This window comes from Gastrolobium bilobum, unplaced genomic scaffold, assembly GCF_033153095.1.
Source record: "Gastrolobium bilobum isolate Gb01-03AN ecotype WA unplaced genomic scaffold, APGP_CSIRO_Gbil_v1 utg6656, whole genome shotgun sequence".
NCBI classification, from domain to species: Eukaryota; Viridiplantae; Streptophyta; class Magnoliopsida; order Fabales; family Fabaceae; genus Gastrolobium; species Gastrolobium bilobum.
The window spans coordinates 43203-63090 of NW_026896856.1; the positions used below are offsets into that span (position 1 = coordinate 43203).

Below are 19888 nucleotides of genomic sequence, written 5' to 3' on the forward strand. Positions count from 1 at the left end.
TTGTTCTTGTTACCACCCTTGGGTTTCCCTTTGGATTTAACAAGACTCTTAGCAAAACCTGCACCGACTGCATTCTGTCTAGCAAAGCTGCTAGACGCAGCAAACATGTCATTAAGAGTCTGAAGCATTTCTACTCCACTCTTAATCATGTACACTTGCTTCTGCAAGTATTTGGAAAAACTGACAATAATATAGCAGCGAACTACCATATCTGCCCTTTCCTAATCTGAGAAATGCATCTTAATTTCCTTAGACGCATCCTCTGCAGGTTGCTATGGCCCTCGCATTGTCAGGACAAATTTTAGCTTCCATGTTTTAGAACAATATCAAAGATTTGCTTTTCACTTATTCATAGTTGGTACCATCTAGAGGTTTTCGACTCAAAATCATTTCTAAGATGTTTTCTGAAAAACATATAAAGCACACAATTACAAACAAATAATGCAATAAACAAACGAAGTGCGAGTAGATTCTCATAACTACTCTTGTTTATTGTTAACAATCCTTCAGTTTATCTTTACAAGGCTTACGATGGGCAAGTCACTTGTAAAAACCAAAATTGTTATTTGGGCCTTCAGTGCCATTGCCAGAGCCTCGACGGGAGGGTTAACAATTTTACCAAAGTTGAATGTAATTAACCATTGTATAATTTCAAAATTATCCTTAGTGTCTAAACATTGCCGACGATGGGCCGTACAATACTTTACTAAAATTTTGAAATTATTAAGATTTAATCTAGTGAAATCTGATTATCCTTATCCGATGGGGCTTCAGCGATAACCATTTCACTAATAAACCCACAAATAGAGCCCGCAGGTTTTAAAATTAATTAATTTTTAAAACCTTCACCCATTCAACATTTTTGTTTGAGAATTTTCATAAGCCCAGTCGAATTCATTGTTTAATTTCAAAATTATCTTTAATAACTTAGTATTATCGACGATGGGACGTACAATACTTTATTAAAATTTTGAAATTATTAAGGCCCAATAAAATCCAATCATGCTTATCCGTTGGGGCCTCACATGATTATTTTATTGATAGGCCCACAATGCGCCTGGAGGTTAAATTAATTTCTTAATTTAAATCTCCTCCCATAGATATTTAAGTCCAATCTAATAAAATCCAATCATGCTTATTCGAAGGGACTTCACATGATTATTTTATTAATGGTCCTATAATGCGCTTGAAGGTTAAATTAATCTCTTAATTTAAATCTCCTTCCATTCAACATAAGCAACATTTTTCTAATTTCCAAGAATTATTTAATTGAGAGTATCCTTTGTTCGATTTCAAAAACTATATAAGTAAGAGCGCCGATAAACGTGCACTAAGCTTAACATAATTTTGAAAGCATTAAGGTCCTGAAATCCGGTCACTTTACGTCAGCGTGTGCTCCAAACAATCATGATACATGAATGTTGTATGCAGCGTGTGTTATTCCATGACCATTTCAGAAAAATCCACAAATTACTCGCAAAATAAAAGAATTCTCTCAGGAAATTTTCTCTAATTATTTTTCTAGATTTAAATCATCCAAATAGCTGACTTAATTATTAATCTAGATTGCAACAATCATAATAATTATCAATTATGAGGATAATTTGAAATCAAAATAATTTCCATAACGATTATTTGTCTTGATGTTAATTATCCAAAATTAATTAATTCAATTATTAATCTAGATTTTTAATAAAAATCATAATAATTATTAATTAATTTCTTAGGATGATTTAAATTCAAAATAATCCCATAATGACTATCATACTAGTCGCTGAAGACATAATAGCTATTATGCTCATGCAATCATACAAGTTATGCAACAATATGGCACCACCTATTCTATATGGCATGTTATCGCAATAAAGCATGTTATCAATCATATAATTTATACCAATCAATAAAAGCATTAAATAATAAATCATAATTACTTTAATCCATGGCCTTCCTATTTTAAAGAAAATAAAATTAAATAATACAACTTTGGAATTCGACTTTCGCCTAGCCCATAGTATCTGTCCCAAGCCCCTTTAGGGTTTCATGGGCCCAAAGCCCAAAGACCCAATACTTTGGCGAGAAACCCTAGGACGCGAAAGAGGAACCCTAGCCGTCAGGTCTGCCGCGCCGTCACCCGAAGTCAAATCAGGCCGAAACTCCAGGGGAAGGACCACCACGTAGAGCCGAGTGCTCCGCCGCCGAAACCACCCAAAAAGGTGGCCGGACGCTCCCTCACTCTCCCATTCTTTGCCGGAGAGTGGCGGCCACTTTCAGCCTCTTGTGGAGGCGCGTGGTGGGGCGTGGAGTCTCCGATGGCGGTGATCCACCCACCTTTGCGTTCGTCTTTCCGTCCTCTTTCCAACCATATATAGATCGCCCCATTCCGAGATCGGTAAGTCTTCGAAAAGTCTCCGACAGTGCTGACTGCGCATCTTCCTCGCGATTTCTCGATCTTGAATTTTTACAAAATATTGAAAAATACACAGAAATTCCAAAAATAAACAAAAACAGCAAGGAGGAAACCTAATCATATGAGATTAGCCTCCTTGTTACAAATCGAGAAATACACGAGAGACCCTAACCATGGATTAAAACATTTTTACCGATTAAAATTTAAACTTTTATGAAAATGAATTATAAAATACACATGCTAGATTCATACCATAATCCTAGAACCCTAGGTGCCACATTTCAAGAAGCAAAACTAATTACATGAATAGTGAAACTAGATTCACATACCAATGTACAGCCAGGCTCTGATACCAATTGTAGGAAATCTTAGATTTATGCGGAAGCGGTTTAGGACCTAGTACATTGGTATGCTTACCGAATCATCCTTGTTTCACAATTACCTCTCGGTGCGCAAGTCTCGTGTAGAATATTCCCTTGTAGGATTCCTCTTCACGAACAGCTCATCTCAGCGCCGCAGCACGAACAACCTCCTTGAAGCTGGACTGTGGCAGATCTTCCAAACTATCTCTCGAGGAGGAAGGGGAAGTGTGTGGGCACTGATTAGATTCAGAGCTTGCCTCTTTCTCACAAAAAGACCTTTTTGGCTGATGACTTAAGAGGTACTATTTATATGGGTTCCAAGAAATCCTAACTCATTGGGCTCTAGGTTCCTTGGGCTCTTCTCATACTAATAACCCATTTGGGCTTTAGTAAAAGAGCAAACCCAACATCTTTCAACACTACAACAAAAGATATGACAACAAAAAATGTAAAATTCAAATAATCAGTTCAGTGAAATCACCATCCTCTTCATGGAGTGTAAACAGTAAAACTCTTCATTAAACTAGACAAGAAGTTTAAGAGCTCACATGATTTGCAAAATCAATGCTAGCAAGCTTGACATTTTCCAGCAAGATCGACAAGCAAATTAGCCACTTTGATATCCCTATATGCAAACAAGAAAAAGGAAGAAATAAACAAGACACCAAACAGTCAAAAACCATACTGAATCAACAATTTCTTCCCAAAAAAAAAAAAGAGTCAAAAAAGTAGTATTTGACAATAGATTGTTTTAAAGCAACAAAATAAAAACTTGATGGATTTCTAGCCTTTCTGAACAAGGAAGGACATATTCTGTTAAAAGCACCTGTATTTGACGTTGGACAAAGCACAAGGACATTTTCAGATTGGAAACGAATGGAAGCACCTTATTTGCCGTATACAGCACATATGGTTCAACAAAAGGAATTGCTAAAGGCAAAAATGTCATTTAGTCTTCAAGTTAACAAACAGACATATAATTTTTTTCTTTCTCAAAACAAGCAATAATATCATTTTTACCAACTAAACAGAAAAATGAAATTCTACAGAGGACAAAGTTGAACTTTCTATTATCAGAAAATTGAGTGACGCGTGTACAAACTGATAATACTTACTTGAAACCAGAATCAGAAACCTCTTTGCCATCACAAATGGACTTTGGATTGACTGGAGTGAGTGTGAATGTGCTTATCCATATTTAATATTTCATCTCCATGCATATTTTTGGAATTCTCAACCACCTTTACCCTGCTCCCAGCTTACAAACCGGCTGCAGAAGATGGTAACAAATGTACAGAAGTAGATAATTTAAGGGTTTTCGTTTTATCCTTTAACATAACACAACAAATTTTCCTACACTCACAACATTTTGTGGGGCCAACATTTTTTAAAACAAAAAAATAAATAAAAAATTAAGGCACGCAAAACGAATCTCTATAACATTACACAATCACTTTTCCTACAACATAACTCTTATAAAACCCATAATTTAATCACCTAAAAAGATAACCTATGTATAGCACATCATACAGTCGATGCATGTCAAAAATCAAGTAAAATTAGCATCTGAATTAGGCTGAGCGAAAAGTGAAAACTAACATGGTGGTTACCCAAGTGGTATTAAAAGTTATAAAGTGTCAACTCACATTTTGGCAATATACTATCATGAAAAAAACAATAGAAAACAATTCAATGATTACATATGATTGATCCTAAAATATGTGGAACTAAGAGCTTGATTATTATATATATTTTGGGTACAGAGCTTGATAAATATTAAAATGTCATAAAAAGTCATTCGTGCTTTCATTCTTTGGATAGGTGGATTGCAGACTATTATCAGCAAACATGTCTGAAATATGTGACTAACCAATCCACCATTCCTATTTTTGTAAAGCAGGGGTAGAAGAAGCATATCAAAAGGTTATCGGTGACACATCTATTTGAGATAGAGAATGTCAAAATATAGATACAAATCCTGTTTCAAATGTTAAAAGGAGTAGAAATGTAGAATGTTCCCTCTGTCCTAATTTTTAAAGCTTGCTTTTTCATTTTGGGAAGTCTAAAAACTTGTTTCTCATTTTTGAACACAAGTACATTCTTTACTCTTTTCCCATCTGTTCTTACTTTTTCTTTTTAATTCAAAAAAGATAGGACCAGTATTCAAAATAACACTCTTGATCTGATATATTAAACTATTAAATAGAATTATGTAGAAATATGTGATAGAACATAAGAATCATCTTCAACTTCTTGTAAAAGCAAAGGAGTCATACTATGTGGAACAGAGAGTGCCAATTACCATCTTGAGCTTTGATGGGATAAGACCCACCTTAATACATGGGATGTGATGTTTGGGAGAATTATGGCATCCTAGTTGAGACAATTACCTAACCATGAACAACAGCCGCATCCATTTATGCAAGGTTTATTTCAGAACACCTGGTTCTTAATTTAGGGCAAGATAGGATAATGTACCAGAACTTACAATGCAAAATAGACCTCAGCACCCAATAATCCGATATCATTCGGAAGAATGGAATCTATTAAATGAATGCTGCGTCATTTCTTCCGTATAATGATAATCTGAGCTCGCAATCAGCAGCAGTATTTTGCCAGCCTGTTTCATGAAGACAACTAAGTAACGAAACGAAACACATCCTGTGATATACAATGACAACACATTACAGGAAATACCTACTGATCCAAAAGTGGCAGAGGTAGTAGTACTATTTCAGGTTCCACAAGCTGTTCAGGCTTGACATAATCTTACTCTTCAGTCTACATAAATTCAATGTGTTTATCGACTTGAATAAAGCACCGCAGAGACATAGCGTACTGGACAAAGACAAGAACATGAATGTGTTCCACCTTAAGGTTCTCTTCTACATGTGCCCTTAAGAGAGCTTCTCCAACAGCTTGAAAGTAATGCACATGGCAAAGAAAAGAACATATCTAATCAAATATAATGTTCACAAAATATCAACACATATCAAATATAATTTAAAACTTGTAGTTGTGATGCTGATTCCTTCACCATGAATCTTTCAACACTTCAACAAAAGATATGACAACAAAATGTAAATACAAAATAATCGGTTCAGTGAAAACACCATCCTCTCCCCGAAGGAATGAGGATGGTGCTTTCATTAAACTACAATAAAAATTATCTGTTTGTCTTTCAAAACTACAACAAAATGCAAATAATCAGGTTAGTAAAAGCATCATACTCTCGTTGAAAGAGTGTAGACAGTAAAGCTATCTATTAGACTAAAGGGGAAGTTTAAAAACTAACATGAGCAAAATCAAAGCCAGCAAACTTGACATTTCTAGTGCAATCAGCAAGCAAGTTAGCCATTTTGATATCTCTATATACAAAAAAGGAAAAGGAAAAGAAATAAATGTTAGATATAAAACATTCATGTGATTTCATCCAATAGCTTAAATCTTAGGGATAGTGGTTCACAACAAAAAACAATCCATTTAACAGTAAAAAACTGTATTAAAATGTTTTTCCACAGAATATTATATGAATGGCTATACATCTACTGCCGAGCTCATGCTATGCAAGCATATGAGTATTCCTTAGAGAACAGCAGTTTTGTTATGCAAATAAGACAACTCAGATAAAATATAAAAAAGAAGGGCTATGTTTTCATGATGTATTTTTAAATTTTAGAGACTTTGAAATTCGTTGACATTGATTTTTTAATTGAAAAATAATCATTATAATTGTTATTAGCACTGCATTTATAATTTTTTTTAAAATAGATTTTGTTGAAGCAACAGAATTTGATACAGTCTTAATGAAGTTGGATGAACAGATTCTGTTAAAGTTGACAAATGTATTTCTTAATGAAATGTAGAGAGAAAACAAAAAGACAAATACATTAGAAATGTGAGGCACAAACAGACATAAGGAATTGCTAAAGGCAGAAATGCCATTTTGGCTTCAAGTTAACAAACAGACATATAATTTTTTGCTTTCTCAAAACAAGCAATTATATCATTTTTACCAACCAAACAGAAAAATGGAATTCTAGAGATGACATAGTAGAACTTTCTATTATCAGAAAATTGAGTGACGCACAAACTGATTATACTTACTTGAAACCAAAATCAGAAACCTCTATGCCATCACAAATGGACTTTGGATTGACTGGCGTCAGTTGAATGTGGTCATCAATATTTCATATCTCATTCTATGCAGATTTATGGAATTTTCAACCACCTGTACCCAGCTCCCAGCTTACAAACCGGCTGCAGAAGATGGTAACAAATGTACAGAAGTAGATAATTAGATCATCTAAAAAGAAAACCTGAGTATAGCACATCATAAAGTCGATGCATGCCAAAAATCAAGTAAAATTAGCGTCTCAATTAGGTTGATTGAAAAGTGAAAACTAACATGGTGGTTACCCAAGTGGTATTAGAAGTTATAAGTGTCAACTCACATTTTTGTAAAGGAGGGTAGAGAAGCATATCAAGAGGTTACTGGTGACACATGTATTTCAGATAGAGAATGTCAAAATATAGATACAAATCCCTCTGTCCCAAATTTTAAGGCTCGCTTTTCATTTTGGGAAGTCTGAAAATGCGTTTCTCATTTTGAAAGACAAGAAGTAAATTCTTTACTCTTTAGCCATCTGTCCTTACTTTTTCTTTTCAATTCAAAAAAGATAGGGCCTATATTCAAAATAACACTCTTGATCTGATATATTAAACTATTAAATAGAATTATGTAGAAATATATGATGTTCTTAATTAGAACATAAGAGTCATCTTCAACTTCTTGTAAAAGCAAATGAGTCATACTATGTGGAACAGAGAGTGCCAATTACCATTTTGAGCCTTGACGGGACGAATACCCTCCATTCATACATAGAGTGTGATGTTTGGGAGAATTATTGCTTCATTGCTGAGACAATTACCTAACCATGAACAAGAGCTGCATCCATTTATGCAAGGTTTATTTCAGGACACGAGGTTGTTAATTTAGGGCAAGATAGGATAATGTACCAGAACTTACAATGCAAAATAGACCTCGGCACCCGATATCATTGGGAAGGAGGGAATCTATGCATCATTTCTTCCATATAACGATAATCTGAGCTCGTAATCAGTAGGAGTATTTTGGCAGCCTGTTTCATGAAGAAAATTAAGTAAGGAAAAGAAACAAATCACGTGATATGCAACGACAACACATTACAGGAAATACCTTCTGATCCAAAAGTGGCAAAGGTAGTAGTACCATTTCAGGTTCCACAAACTGTTCAGGCTTGACATAATCTTACTCTGCAGTCTATAGAAATTCAATGAGTTTATCGGTGTGAATAAAGCACCGCAGAGAAATAGCATAATGGAAAAAGAAAGGAACATGAATGCACCTTAAGGTGACCTTCTAATCATATATAATGTTCACAAAATATTAACACAATATCAAATATAATTTAAAGCTTGTAGTTGTGATGTTGGTTCCTTCACTATGAATCTTTCAACTTTCCAACAAAAGATATGACAACATAATGTAAAATACAAAAATAATCAGTTTAGGTAAAGTAAAAGCACCATCCTTTCTGTGAAGGAAGAAGAATAGTAAAATTATCTGCTTTTCTCTCAAACCTACAATAAAATGCAAAACCAAATGTTTAAAAACTAACATGATTGGCAAAAACAAAGCCAGCAAGCTTGACATTTCTAGCATGATCAGCAAGCAAGTTATCCGTTTTGATATCTCTATATAAAAAAAAGGAAAAGGAAAAGAAATAAATGACAGATATAAAACAATTCATGTGTTTTCCCACAATAGCTTAAGCTTTGGGATAGCTGGCCCACGACAAGAAACAATCCATTAATCAGTAAAAAACTGTATAAAGAGTTTTTCCACAAAATATTATTTGAATGACTCTCCATGTATTATAGAATTTATATCCTATTTTAATACAGAGCTCATGCTACCGAAGCATATAAGTAATCCTTAGAGAACTGCAGTTTAGTTATGCAAATAAGCCAACACATGTAAATTAGGAAAAAAAAAGGTTTATCTTTGGATGATGTATTTTAAAATTTTAGAGAATTTAAAATACAGTGAAATTGAAATGCAGTAATTAAAAACCCATTATATATAAATGTTAATAGCACCGGATTTTGTTGAAGCAAACAACAAAACTTCACGTAGTCATGCGAGGATCAACTGCTTGTTAAAGCACGAGTAAGATCGTGAAGGCATTCTTAATGAAATAGAGAGAAAAAACAAATAGACATGAAGTTGCACAACATCAGAATTACCTGTTGAGAATCACACGTCAAGAAACACATCTCCAATTAACTCGAATGCAGGGGATGTGGGAAATTATGGGCCAAATTAGCGGGTGCTTTGTATTGCACCGTTCTTCCAGCAAATGACTTTTATAGATTTCGAGTTTTATGAGAGAGGGAGGCAGCCTTTCCCCCGCCATATTCTGCAGCTTGGGACAACAATCAATTGATAATTTTTGGAGAGAGGTGAGGTGGAGAAGCTCCTTGCAGTTCAACGTCTCCATATTTTCAAATCCAAACAAAACCAGAGTCCTGAGCGAGGGAAGCTGAGGCAGAAAACCCTCCTTCGGGAATGACTTGACACTCTCACATGATGAAATCGACAGAAAATTGAGACCCTGATGCATGCCCATCGATGATATGCCGCTCAATAGTTTCTCGCAATTGAAGATGGAAAGTCTTGTCAAGTTAGGCGGCAGACCCCCTTCCGGAAACGAATCAATTTCTGGGCAATTCTTTATTTTGAGATCTTCTAACTTTGGGAGAAGAGTATTCATGTGACATGGCAATGACTTCAACTTGTTGCAACCTGAGAGGTCGAAATAAGTCATGCTGGGCGCAGCAAATTCATCTCTCGGAAAACATACAAGATTGGGGCATCCATTGATGACGAGTTCTTGAAGATTGAAAACCTGTGACTGAGACACCGAAAGAGATTCCATATTTTCACACTCTTCAATTTTCAGACGAGTGAGATTAGGAAAGGTCTCCAATGGGAAGCATGTGAGTGAATCACAGCTGTTCTTTATTTCCAGTGACTCAAGTAACTCGGTTTGCCTTGGAAATTCCAGTTTTTTACAATTTTGGATAATCAGATTTTTCAAACATTGTGGTAAACAATCCCCAGGAAATGATAAGGAAGAGGAACAATCTGAGATGCTCAAAGAATGAAGACAAGTTGGTTGGGTGATGGCCATGGCTCCAAACACCAACTCTAGCAGCTCTTATTGATAGAGACTGCAGTGATGTCGGTAACTCTTGCAACCTTACTTAGTTGCTTTCAAGTATCGTTAATTCCTGAATTGCAGGAGCATCTACTTTCAATCTCGAGTGTTTCCAAAGCAGGAAGGTGACTCGGGAGATCTCCCCTGAAGCTTCTACATTCACTTATTTTAAGCTCTTTAAGTTGAGGAAAAGCATGAGACTCATGTGAACCCCACACCTCCCAACTAGGCATTCCACTAAATGACAGAGTCTCCAAGGACGGAAAGGGTGTTGCCAAACAAGAATCATCATTATCATTCTTGGAAAACTCACCACCAATAATTTCCACCAGGCTATCAAAACCATCAATCTCCAAAGACTTTAGGGAGGGTAGTTGTCCAAGTGAAGGGAGCGTATAACAATTGCTACAAGACACAAGTCTCACCCTAGTCATATTGTGGTACGAAGAATGCCCTACCCAATCCGGAAATCTAGTACCCCTATAGCTCATAATCGTGAGCTTTTTCAGGTCTTTGTAAGGTTGTAACTTGTCAAATATTTCTCTTTCGGTGTTCGACGACATTGTAACCATATCACCACATGAAGACCACTCCAAGATCAAGTTTTCAATGTGGGTCTTATCCATGATCCTTGCCCCTCCTGCTTCACCGCTATTAGTAACATTCTCCAATTTCTTAATCCAAAGTGAGCCATGAAGATTTGAAATTTCACCTAATTCCTTTATCCCATTCTCTTCATGCTCCCCCACAACAAAGTCACTTAAAAGCTGCAAATGTTTTATTTTGCTCATTCCTCGAGGCATCTCCTTTAAACCAGTTCCTCTAATATCAAGATGTCGCAAGTTCACAAGATTTTGCATGTCACTTGGCAGCATGGTCAACATATAACAATGACGCAGCTTCAACGTCTGCAGATTGTACAAATTACTCAATGATTCTGGCAATGCTTTGACACTTGTCCGAGAGAGATCCAAGTAACGCAGATGGATCAGTTCACCTATTGAATCAGGCAATGCATCAAGTTCATAAAAGTGTGATAAAATGACAAAACTCTTAAGTACTTAAACTTGGACAATATGATCAATGCTGCGCTTTCCAAGCTGAATGAAGGAGTTGAGAAATAGATTGGTAGAAAAGTCCTCAAAGATTTTAATTTATCAATGGCAGCAAAATTTTTTGGGATGGGATGACTCAGACCTCCTCCATATGACAAATGACGGGTCTGAATTTTAATGTTGTCCGCTTTCCCAAGTTCTTCTGATCTAAAATAGGAGTCCCCAGCAACCGATATTGATAAGTCATGCATCAGGTCGTGCATCACAAAATACTCTTCAGATTGTATTGGATATCAACACAGAAGAATATTCATCAGAAACTGGCCAGCTCAGCAAAGCTGTTAAGCAGTGCCATGTGGATCCTTTAATCACGGAATCACCCACGTGACATAGCTTTAAGTTAGTTATGAAGTTATGATTAGTTGATTAGTTGGTTACACTTATATAAATATGTATCTGATACATTGAAAACTCAGTTAATTCATTTTTTCATTCTCAGTAATGAATTCTTCTAGATTTCTCTCATTGATCTTTTGTAATATGATATCAGAGCTTTCATAGGCTCTGGTATCCATATTCCGCTGCTTTCTTGTTCTTCAATCTCTGATTTTCTTTCTTATTTTCTTGGAAACAATGGCTGATTTGATTCCAGAATTTCTCATGAATCCTGGACATGCATTCTACATGCATCCAAATGAAAATCCTGCTTTCATTCTTGTCAATCCTCCTTTGAGTGGGAAGAATTACCACACTTGGGCGCGTGCTATGAGCATGGCGTTGCTATCCAAGAACAAGCTTGGATTCATAGATGGATCCATTATTCCACCGGTTGCTGCTGATCCTTTGTTTGTGGCATGGCAGCGTTGTAACACTATGGTCCTTGCATGGATTCATAGATCCATCAGTCCTTCAATAGAAAAGTCGATTCTTTGGATGGACAAGGCCTTTGATGTTTGGCTTGATTTGAAAAATCGTTTTAGTCAATCAGATATTTTTCGTTTGTCTGAAATTCAAGAAGATCTTTATAAACTTCAACAAGGTGATATGAACATCACTGATTACTTCACAGAGCTGAAGACTTTATGGGATGAACTGGAAAATCTTCGTCCATTGCCTGTGTGCCGATGCATTGTTGCGTGCAATTGTGGCCTTCTTGGACTCATACGAACACACAAGGATCAAGATCAGACTGTGAGATTCCTCAAAGGACTAAATGAGCAATATGCTCATGTTAGATCCCAAGTCATGATGATAGATCCACTTCCTCATGTCAGTAGAGCCTTTTCTTTGGTGGTTCAGCAAGAAAGGCAATTCCAATCGGTTCCCCAAGGTGAATTTTCCTTATTATCTCATTCTTTGTCTAATGAGACTAACAATGGCAGAAGAACCTTTGTTGAGAAAGGAAAGTTCAGACCTAACAGTGGAGGTCAGGGACGTGGAAACCAAGGAAGAAACACAAAAATCTGCACTCATTGTGGGAGACAAAACCACACAATTGATTCTTGCTATCAACTTCATGGATTTCCCCCTGGAAATAGACCTCCTGGATATAGGACTGAAACTTCTAAACAGCATAATGCTGTAAATTTAGCACAACAAGAAGCTGACATGTGTGCTATGAACGAGAACCAAACAGATAAGCAAAGGCTGGGAGTATCACTGTCAGAGGCTGAATATCAGAAGTTGTTGAATCTTCTGCAGAACACTCCTTCTACAATTGAAAATGAGGAATCATCCTTTCGCTCGAGCAATATGGTTATAGCAGTAAATTCCACTAATGCATCCTCAGGTAATCACTCCATTTATTGGATTTTAGATTCAGGAGCTACAGATCATATATGTTCTATGATCTCAATGTTTAGTTCGATTCAGAAAATTCCCCCAATCTCAATAATGATACCAAATGGTATTCGAGTGACCACATCTACTTGTGGAACAATATGCCTTTCTGATTCACTAAAATTAGTAGATGTACTATATGTCCCAGACTTCAAGGTGAATTTAGTTTCTGTTTTGAAACTGATTAACTCAATGCCTTGTTGCCTAACCTTCTCCAAGAATTCATGCTTTATTGAGCAGGTGGATACAAAGAGGATGATTGGTACAGCTAAAGTCAGAGGAGGACTCTATGTTTTCGAAAGTCCACAGCAAGACTCAAAGAATTTTAATTCTTTTAATAAGAGTTCGATTCATGTAACTCAAAAGATTAATAATGCCAAACTTTGGCATTTTAGATTAGGTCATTTGTCTCTTGAATGTTTAAGACAAATGTCTAAGTCTTTTCCTTTCATTTGTTGTGATGATGTAAGGCCGTGTGACACTTGTCACATCAGTAAGCAACGGAGATTACCCTTTATTGTTAGTAACACCCAAAGTAATAAAGCTTTTGATGTTTTACACGCAGATATATGGGGTCCCTTTGCAGTTCCTTCAATTCATGGACACAGATTTTTTCTCACAATAGTAGATGATTTTTCGAGGCACATGTGGGTAATCTTACTAAAGAGTAAAGCTGATGTACGCAAGAAGTTACAGAATTTTATCTCATATACAGAAACTCAGTTTGATGCTAGAATTAAAGTGGTTCGTAGCGATAATGGGTCTGAATTTCTCATGACTGATTATTATCTCCAAAAAGGAATTATTCACCAAAGGAGCTGTGTTGAGACTCCCCAACAAAATGGGAGAGTAGAAAGAAAACATCAACATTTATTGAATGTGGCACGATCCTTAATCTTCCAATCTCATTTACCCATCAAGTTTTGGAGTTTTGCCATTTCCCATGCTGTACATTTGATTAACCGGATTTCCACTCCCTTGCTTAACAATAAATCTCCATACATGTTACTCTATGACACAACACCTACTCTTGATCACTTACGGGTGTTTGGCTGTTTAAGCTATGCAAGTACTTTAGCTGCTCATAGAGGAAAATTTTCTCCTCGTGCAAGGAGATGTGTCTTTGTCGGTTATCAAGATGGGATTAAAGGCTATGTTGTCTATGACTTGAAGTCCAGAGAGTTCTTCACATCACGCAATGTAATCTTCTATGAAGATTGTTTTCCATTTAATAATAGCACAAATGTTGAAACTGGCAGCTATGACCCACTTCACCCACGTGATACTGCATCTACTGTTGTACCTACTCTGGATGAGTTTTTCAATCACCCATGTGATCCTGTACCTTTCCCTAATGTATATCCCCTTCAATCTTATCAACAACCCTCATCTATTCCCATGCCTACACGTGATGTTATTCCTACACGTGATGTTACTCCTTCACCTACTGTATGTCCCTCTCAATCCAATTCCTTACCCAATACCATATTTCAGCCACCTACTGATTCAACCCAAAACATAGACTTTCCTTTGATACGTTCTACTAGAGATAGAAATCCACCTCAGTACCTACGAGACTTTCATTGTCACGTTTCTCTCAGCAAATCAAACCCCATTAGCCGAACCAAACCCACTCGTTTCCCATTATCCAATGTGCTATCCTATGCACGATGCTCTCCTTCCTTTACTCGTTTCTGTTGTACTTCCATTACCCATACAGAACCAAAGTCATACTTCCAAGCCTCAAAGGAAGACTGTTGGAAGAAAGCTATGGAAGCAGAAATTTTCGCTCTTGAACAGAACCAGACTTGGGTTCTTGTTAACCGACCAACAGACAAACACATTATAGGGTGTACGTGGGTTTACAAAATTAAACTCAAAGCTGATGGGAGTATCGAAAGGCATAAGGCACGCCTGGTTGCTAAAGGGTACACACAAATGGAAGGGATTGACTATTTGGACACCTTCTCTCCAGTTGCTAAAATGACCACAGTGCGTGTTTTGCTCAGTGTTGCAGCAGCTCGTGGATGACATCTTATGCAACTTGATGTTAACAATGCATTTTTGCATGGAGATCTTCATGAAGAAGTCTACATGGACTTACCTGCTGGCTTTCCTAAATCAGATCCTCCCAAGGTCTGTAAACTTCATAAGTCCCTATATGGCCTCAAACAAGCCAGTCGACAGTGGTATGAGAAACTGACTTCAGCATTGGTCAGTTTGGGATATCACCAATCCCATGCAGATCATTCTCTTTTCTCAAGAAAGACCGCTCTTCCTTCACGGCACTTTTGATATATGTCGATGATATTGTGCTCTCTGGGAATGACTTGGCTGAAATAACCAAGGTTAAACTTTTCCTGGATTCTTGCTTCAAAATAAAAGACTTGGGTGATCTTCGTTTCTTTTTGGGACTAGAGGTTGCTCACTCTCAATCTGGAATTGTTGTTAATCAGAGAAAATATGCTCTCGAACTTCTCTCTGATAGTGGTCTGTTGAGTTGCAAACCAGCCACTACACCCATGGAGCCAACCACTCGACTTCATCGAGCAAAGGATCCTTCTGAAGTTTTGTCTGATCCTCAACCTTATCATCGTTTAGTTGGTCGATTGCTCTACCTCACCAATACTCGACCCGACTTATCCTTTGCAGTACATCAGCTAAGTCAATTTGTTTCTTCTCCCACTGAACTTCACATGACAGCTGCCAATCGTATTCTCCGGTATATCAAGGGTTCCCCTAGCAAAGGCCTCTTCTTCTCATCTTCAAACTCTCTGTTGCTGACAGGATTTGCAGATAGTGACTGGGCTTGTTGCCCAGATACCAGGAGATCTGTTTCAGGTCTCTGTGCCTTCTTAGGAGATTCATTAATCTCTTGGAGATCGAAGAAGCAACACACAGTTTCCAGATCATCAGCTGAGGCTGAATATCGTGCACTTGCTTCTATGTCGTGCAAAATCCAGTGGCTTCGACTCTTACTTTAGTATTTACAGGTCCTTTGCTCCAAACCTGCTTCTGTCTTCTGCGACAACATTTTTGCCATATACCTTGCAAAGAACCCTGTTTTTCATGAACGCTTGAAACACATCGAGATTGACTGTCATGTTATCAGGGAGCGCATTTCTAATGGCACCATTCATCTCCTTCCAGTTTCGACATCAGCACAACTGGCTGACATCTTCACCAAGCCTCTTCATCCTCGTCCATTCACTTCTCTTGTTACCAAGCTTGGTCTCCGCGATATTCTACGTCCCGCTTGTGGGGGGGGGTATTGGATATCAACACAAAAAAAGATTCATCAGAAACTGGCCAGCTCAGCAAAGCTGTTAAGCAGTGCCATGTGGATCCTTTAATCACGGAATCACCCACGTGACATAGCTTTAAGTTAGTTATGAAGTTATGATTAGTTGATTAATTGGTTACACTTATATAAATATGTATCTGATACATTGAAAACTCAGTTAATTCATTTTTTCATTCTCAGTAATGAATTCTTCTAGATTTCTCTCATTGATCTTTTGTAATAGATTGTTTGAAAAATGACCTGGAAGCTAAATCATCAAAACACTTGGAACCAACTTCTTCCAATGTCTCTCCTGTCATTGGTAGCCGTAAAAGATCTTCTGCCATCCATAATAAGATTAATTCTTTTTTACTAAATTCATAATCCTTGGGATACAATGAACAATAAGCAAAACAACGCTTTAAATGTGTAGGCAGATGGTGGTAACTTATTCTCAATGCTGGAATGATTTTACTATCCTGTGTAGGAAGTTCCCAAATTTCACTTGCCAAAACAGAATTCCAGTTCTTGACATCATGACTTCTTTTCAAGAGACCACCAAGGGTTTCTACAGCTAAAGGCAATCCCTTACACCTTTTAACAATCTGTCTGCCAATTTTTTCTAGAGTTGAATCGCCATTAGAATCTGGAAAACATGCATTCTTTGCAAACAGTGACCAACAATCTTCATCAGACAACTCACGCAAATGGTAAGGTGGACAAGTTTGGACTACTGAAGCAATCTCTTTACTACGAGTTGTTACAAGAATTCTACTTCCTGTAATTCCACATTGAAAAGGAGCTTTAAGAATGTTCCAACCATGACTATCAATATTCCAAACATCGTCCAAAACAACAAAGAATTTATTTTCCCGTCAGCTTTCCCTTCAAATCAAGTTGAAGTAAATTTAAATCCTTCAAATTACAAGCACTCCGAGTAAGTTGCTCTATTACTGACTTCGTAATGTTAGCAACATCAGATTCTTCAGACACACAAACCCAGCTTTCAAATCAAAGCCCTCCATCAAATTTTCATCATTGAACACCCATTGGGCTAAAGTGGTTTTTCCAACCCCACCCATGCCAACAATAGGGATCACAGATATTTTCTCTTCACTACTGTCATTTAATATTTTGATTATGGCATCTTGGTCATTTTCCCTGCCATATATATTCCCTTTTACCAGAGATGTTGATGTTCTCCACGACAAGTTATATATCCATGGGAATCTTTTCAAGACCAAGGATGTACTTGCGCTTTTCAATATCTTCTATTCTTCTAACAATCTTTTCCATCTCATTTGCCATCTCCCTATCTTGGAAATTGAAGATGCCACGAAAAAAGTTTCTTACCTCCTTTTGAGTAGCAGTTGCAGCTTTGGTGAAAACATGGTCAAGTAAGTCATCAGCCTCATAGACAGCATCTTTGAGAGAATTGAGCCAGTTCTTGACACTTGAGTTATTGATTTGCTTCTGCTCTGCGTCAATAAGCACAGCTTCAGCGGCACACAAAGCAGTCTTCAATCTTTCAATCAACTCTTGATCAAGCTTCTTTCCTTGTACCAAGTGAACAAACTCAGGTGAAGAGTGTCTCTCAAAAACAACATTAACAAAACCAGATAGAAAAGCACCACCCACAAGAGCTCCAGCCATGATCTCAATATTCTTGCACAGAGTATAGATTACAAGAGAGAAAATGGTTACAGACTTTGTATCTTCTATTATTAAGTATATAGTGAGGTGCTGGTAATTTCTTAGCAAATGAAATTGACTTGGTCATGCGGTCATAAAGATTAGATATACTTTAGAAAATTCTTATTGGTGGAAATGCTAGCTGGGTCTCTCCCTCTCTCTTCAATTATTGTTTGAAAAATGGCACTACATAAATTTAAGAATGAATTCTATAAGAGTTACGTTGTAGGAAAATTGATTATGTTATGTTATAAATATTTGTTTTGCGTTTCAGAATTTTTTATTTTTAAACATGCAGGCCCCATAAAATATTATGTATGTAAAAAAAAATTTGTGATCATCTTGAACGATAGAACTAAAACCTTTTAACAATCTGTCTAAAGTTTTAACTTTTGTTATTTGTAGGTTGTCGATATGTCTCTATAATAATTACACCCATGGGTCGTTATTACGCTGGCTAAGCCCAAATACCTGCTTATGATATACGCCAAGAGCATACTCTTATTTTTAAGTTAGAAATTATTTATAAGTTAAAGTTAAAAAAAGAGTTTAAAAAAAGAAGTTAAAAGTTATTTGGAAATTACATAAAAAATTTAGTTTAAAAATTACTTAAAAGGATATATTTTAAGAAAATTATCTCTTTTTATCTTTATCACTTTTCATTTTAAATAAAAGCACACAATTAAAAAAAAAACATATAAGAACTTAAAAAAAATCTCCTAGAAACTTTTAGTTTTCAATTTTTTTCTTCATTATAAAAAAAAGAGCTTTTAGTTTTCAGCTTTTTTCTTCATTATAAAAAAAGAGTTTTTATTATAAAAGCTTTTTCCAAAACCTGTTTAGCCTGACTTATACTTATAAATAACTTTTAACTTAAAAAAAAAATCCAAATAGGCAGTAAGAATTCAGAATATGCTTGGGCATATCCCAAGTACCTCTTCAATGTCATTTTATTTCCAAAATTACAAAAATCATCCGCAAAATGCCATATGTATATTTTAAGACAAAAGGAAAAAAAAAAAAAAAAGACTTCAGGTAAGTGATAGACTTATACTAGTCTTTTCTTTTAGTTGTTACATATAATAAGTTAGAAATTTTTCAGTTAAATTTGAATAGTGAGTAGGAAATTTAGATTAGTGTATATTATATTTTAAAAATATTGAAGCTTAATAAGGATATCGTAATAATATATTTGAAGATATTAGCTTAGAAGAATTTTGACTAAGTAAAGGATACCATAATTTTTTTTTAGAAGTTTTGGAAAAATTAAACTAAAGGCCTTAGATATTTATAGGGAAAAGTGTTTATCTTTTTAAATGATATCACTTGTGTCATTTTACTTTCACAAAGAAGAGAAATTCACACCTTTATATATTTTTTTGTTTACTCTCTTTCCATAATTTATTTATTTTTTCTCACTTAAAATGACACAATATTACATCTTTTTAAATGACACATGCTTTTCCTTATTTATAAGGCAATTAAGTGATCAGGAGTTAGAAATTTATTACATTTTACATAAGCTTTTAAAATTTTAATTTAATTTTTTAGTAATTTAGACTTTCTTATACATCCTGTCATCTTCGTTTAAAAATATGTTTTATGTTCTGCATGAGGTTTTAACCACTTCAACTTAATGTGTTTCTAGATTTAATTTTCATTTGATTAGTGTAGAAGTCTTTTCTTTTTATTTGTTACATTGTCAAAATTGTGAACTATTATTAATAAGTTAGAAATTTTGTAGCTATATAGTGTGTAGGAAGTGTAGATTAGTGTATATTATATTTTAAAAACATTGAAGCTAAACAAGGATATCGAAAATAATATTTTTGAACAAATTAATTTTGAGAATTTTGGGTAACTAGAGAATATCATAATTTATTGAGAAGTTTGAAAAAATTAAAATAAAGGCCTTAGTTATTCAGAAGGCGGCTAAGTGAGCAAGAGTAAAAAATTTATTATATTTTGCGTGAGTTTTTAAATTTTAA

At 35.8% G+C, this 19888-nt stretch overlaps 1 pseudogene; it reads right to left on the reverse strand.

Annotated features, from left to right (window-relative positions):
- Positions 1-2589: 2589 nt before the first annotated feature.
- Positions 2590-17913, reverse strand: LOC133302400 (putative disease resistance protein At3g14460; annotated as a pseudogene).
- Between the last annotated feature and the right edge of the window lie 1975 nt (positions 17914-19888).